This window comes from Palaemon carinicauda, chromosome 10 (genome assembly GCF_036898095.1).
Source record: "Palaemon carinicauda isolate YSFRI2023 chromosome 10, ASM3689809v2, whole genome shotgun sequence".
Lineage (NCBI taxonomy): Eukaryota > Metazoa > Arthropoda > Malacostraca > Decapoda > Palaemonidae > Palaemon > Palaemon carinicauda.
The window spans coordinates 92,247,877-92,252,268 of NC_090734.1; positions in this window are offsets into that span (position 1 = coordinate 92,247,877).

Sequence of the window (4,392 nt, forward strand, 5' to 3'; positions counted from 1 at the left end):
TATATATATATATATATATATATATATATATATATATTTTATATATATATATATATATATATATATATATATATATATATATATATATATATATATATATATATATATATATATATATATATATATGTTGCTGTCTGGAAGTTGCATAAAATTCTCAGAGCTTGGGGTATTTTTTTTTTGCTCGTAACAGATTTATGTAAAATGAACCAGATGATTTTTTCTAGTTTGTGAATTTATGTAATTCGCTTGTAGAATATATTTTTGGTGCCCAGACCTAGGTATCGAGCGAGTCTGTTCTATATATTAGTCATAACAGGGCTTTGTTCTCATTAAAGGTTTGGCCAGTTAGTGTTGATACGATTCTTTATAGTATTAGGGTATATTTTTGGAAAGGTATATATTTTTTGTGAAGTACAAGATTGCAAAGTTGAATGTGCAGAAATTTTGGGAAAACCCGAACCCGATTGTTCATGAATTTTCAGAAGGTAATGTAACTAAAGCTCAGTGGCTCTCTATTTTAACGTCATGTGGTAGCCATAGAAAAAAAGTGGAATGATTAAAGCTCAAATCAAGTGTCTAGCCTTAGAAGTGTAGATAAACTCAGGAAAGTTACCAGAAGAAGGTATTTTAAAAGCTCATTAGGTTTTGAAGAAGGCTGAAGCAGAACTCGTTGAGAAGCAAGTATCAATTGACTTATTAACTGAAAGGATGAAAGCAGAGAGGAATGTAGAGGCTTAGATTCTACGAATTACAGCGAAAGAAAATTTGATCAAGTTGAAGATGATGGCAGAATAGGTGAGACGGAAAGAAAGAGATAGAGAGGAGGTAAAAGAAATCGCAAGACTTTCTAGTGAAATTGAAGCAAGAAGGGAAGAAAGAGAGAAAGAAGAAGCAAGACATGCCATGGAATTGAAACTGTTGAATGCTCGTGCCAGTTCTGCAACTAAGAAAGATATGATCCCTGCTATGCGAAAAATCGTGTTTAATGTGACAAACGGCCAGAGGTTAATTCCGAAATTCACAGAGGAGGCTCCCGACAAATTCTTCAATCTTTTTGAAATGGTTGCGTCGATAATGGAATGGACAGAAGGTGAATGGTGTGTGTTAGTGCAGTGTCTTTGTTGGAAATGGGCGTAAAGGCCGATTCACACGACCCGTTTTCTTTCCAACAGGCTGGCCGTCGGTTAACCGGCGTCTAGCTTTCTTACGTGTATTCAAATGCAACTGTTCACACGACCCGTTAGGCTGAAGGTGGCCCTCGGACACCAGCCGTCCGAGTCGGCTCGGCTTCCTTTCCAAGAAACCTCGTCCGGTTTGACGGCCGTTAGCCATCCGTCCCAACCAACGGGTGGATGATGTTTTGTGTGAACCAGGACCTGTATAGTACCCGTTCGTTTCGTGGCCTACAACCCCGACTATTCCTCATAGTATAGAGTCATAGAAATTAGTTAGTTTGTCGTTGACACCTTGTATTAGAGGTTAACTGAACTTTTTCAAGGGTATGAGGAGATGTTTGACATGGCAAACAAGATGTAGAGAAATTATTTACATAAATAAAAGATATGGAAAATGACTGGAGAGGCATTAAATAAAACAGGGGAGTTTATCATAATCTTAATATTCTTGGCATGGTGCATAAAGTATAATGAAGTTGCTTCACTTATTTTATCAACACAGTTATCAACCAACATCTTATAGTATCAAAATTATCGTAATTTACTCGGTGTTTACGTGACAGATTCTAAGTATACAATGAAAACCGCGCGCTGGTAAACGGATACGGAACGCCTCGTGTGAATGTACAACATTTCGACGGAGGTTAGCCACCACCCAGCCTGTCGGAAAGAAAACGGGTCGTATGAATCGGCCTTAATGCGTATCTTACCTTGTCTCAGGACCAGAGGGAGGGGTATCAAGAAGTTAAAAGGAGTATTCGGCAAGTGTACCAGGTGACCCTTGAATATTATGATAAAAGATTCTGAAGTTTGCGGGAGGACGAAAAAAGGACTTTCTTGGATTATGCTTATAAGGTACGACAATGTTTTTAGAGATAGATAGAGGCAGCCAAATGAGAGAGATGGCTTATTTAGAAGACCTAGCAGTGCTGGAACAATATTCACGAGGATTTCCTGAACATATTTGAACGTAGTTGAGAGAGAATGAGGTGAAGAAACTTGAGCTGCTCCGCTCAGTGAAAATTATAATATTATGTGTCATAAACCCTTTCTAGGTAAGAAGTTTCAACCTTCGCTCTGACCAAGTGTCAAGTATTTGCTGAACCAGGATAACCAGTTCAGTAATAACTATTGGAACAAGTTCAATGCTTACAGCGAAGGTACCACCGTTACTGTTGGAAAGCAGGATGTGATAGTACCAAAGCAACAATCGTCGAATCGTCGTCCTTCAGGTGTTGGGAAAGACTTACAGAAGATTAATATTATCTGTTATAAGTATGGCAGAAAAGGCCATTTTAGTCAGGAATGTTGATTGAACCAACCAAAAGTAGTCGCCCAATTGATTAAGGATAATTCAACTCCACAGAATACACAGAAGAAGAATCATACTGGGAAGGTTGACGAGAAAAATAAACCAGCTAACGTTTACATGACGAACAGGACAGCCCAAAACACCGTGGATGCCTTCAAACTGTATATATATATATATATATATATATATATATATATATATATATATATATATATATATATATATATATATATATATATATATATATATATATATATATATATATATATATATATATATATATATATATATATATATATATATATATATATATATATATATATATATATATATATATATATATATATATATATATGAAGGTGTGCTAGCTGCTGTGGATGGGATCGAGCGGATCTTGGTCAAGATATTTTGCGATACAGGATGTAATCATAGTATGGTGACACAAGGAGTACATCTGTTGGTGGAACAGTCTCTTACAGGGGATTCTGTCATTTTGAAGGGATTAGGAGGAGAGGAAGTTACTCCTATTTGCCGTTTGAAACTGTCACACGTATCTATTTCCTAGTTGTATGATGACCAGGAGTATGACGAAGAAAGTCGGTGCAGAAGAAGACAGAGAAACAGAAGGAGCGATGAACTTTGAGGACTTGTTTATATAAGAAGAGGATTCCCATGATGGTAAGCAAGAGGAGAGCTCCTGAGAGAGCCAGAGAGGAGAGGAACAACAGACGAAAGAACAGGAAGACGAGGGAGCAATGGAATTGTAAGAAATAGAAAACTTAGCATTAGAAGTAAGGGAAGTGAGTCAAAGAAGGCTAATAAGATTTCAACGGAAGGATGCGACGCTAACAGAGTTATTGTACCATGTGGTGGATGACATGGAGTTCCAGCAGTCTCCCACCTATTATTACCTTAAGGATGAATTGCCTACGGAAAATATATATCTGCCAATATCCCTGGGAATACTGATTGGGGGAGATACTGTTATATATTGATTCCCGCACCGGTGAGAAGACAGGTTATCACTGTAGAACATGAGAGAGGACACATGGGAATAAGAAAAATGACAGAGAAGATTATGACACACTTTTTCTCACCTGGTATGCATAAGGATAGGAGATAGTTTTGCCGTACATGCCATGTTTGTCAGATACTGATAAGCTTAACGAGTACATCAAGAAAGCTCCCTTACAACCGATACAAGTGCGAGGAGAATCCTTCAGAAAGGTAATGATCAATATTTTGGGACCGCTCCCGAGGATGAAGAAGGGACACTAATATATGTTGACCTTGAAGTATCCAGTGACGAGATACCCAGAAGCCATACCCATACCCATTTTTTACCAAGATTGGTTTTCCAGAAATCCTCCAGAGTGACCAAGGAACCAATTTCATATCAAAATTGTTTCAGGACGTGATGATACTGTTGGATGTAAAACAACTGTCTACTGCATATCATCCGAAGACACAAGCTGCATTAGAGAGATTTCATCAAACCCTAAAGAGTAAGTTGACCATGTACTGCAACGAAACGGAAAACGAATGGGACATCTGACTACTGTTGTTATTAGAGGTACGCAATGCTCATCAAGAAAGCAGAGGATGTTGCCTGAATGAAATGGCGTTTTTACGAGAAGTAAGAGGAGAGATTGAATTGTTGGCAGAAAAAAATGGGAAGATCCAGAGGAAACAGATGGATAATATGTCAAGAATTTGAGGAAAAGTATCGGCAAGAAAAAACAATTTTCCCTACAAAACCTGAAGCCGAGCAAAGGAAAATTGAAGAAAAGGTTTGATGTGAAAATTAAGAACAGACAGTTGGCTGTAGGACAACACATGTCGATTTACTCACCATTAAGGGTATTCCCTCTCACCAGCAAGTTCCATGCACTATTCCGGACTTTG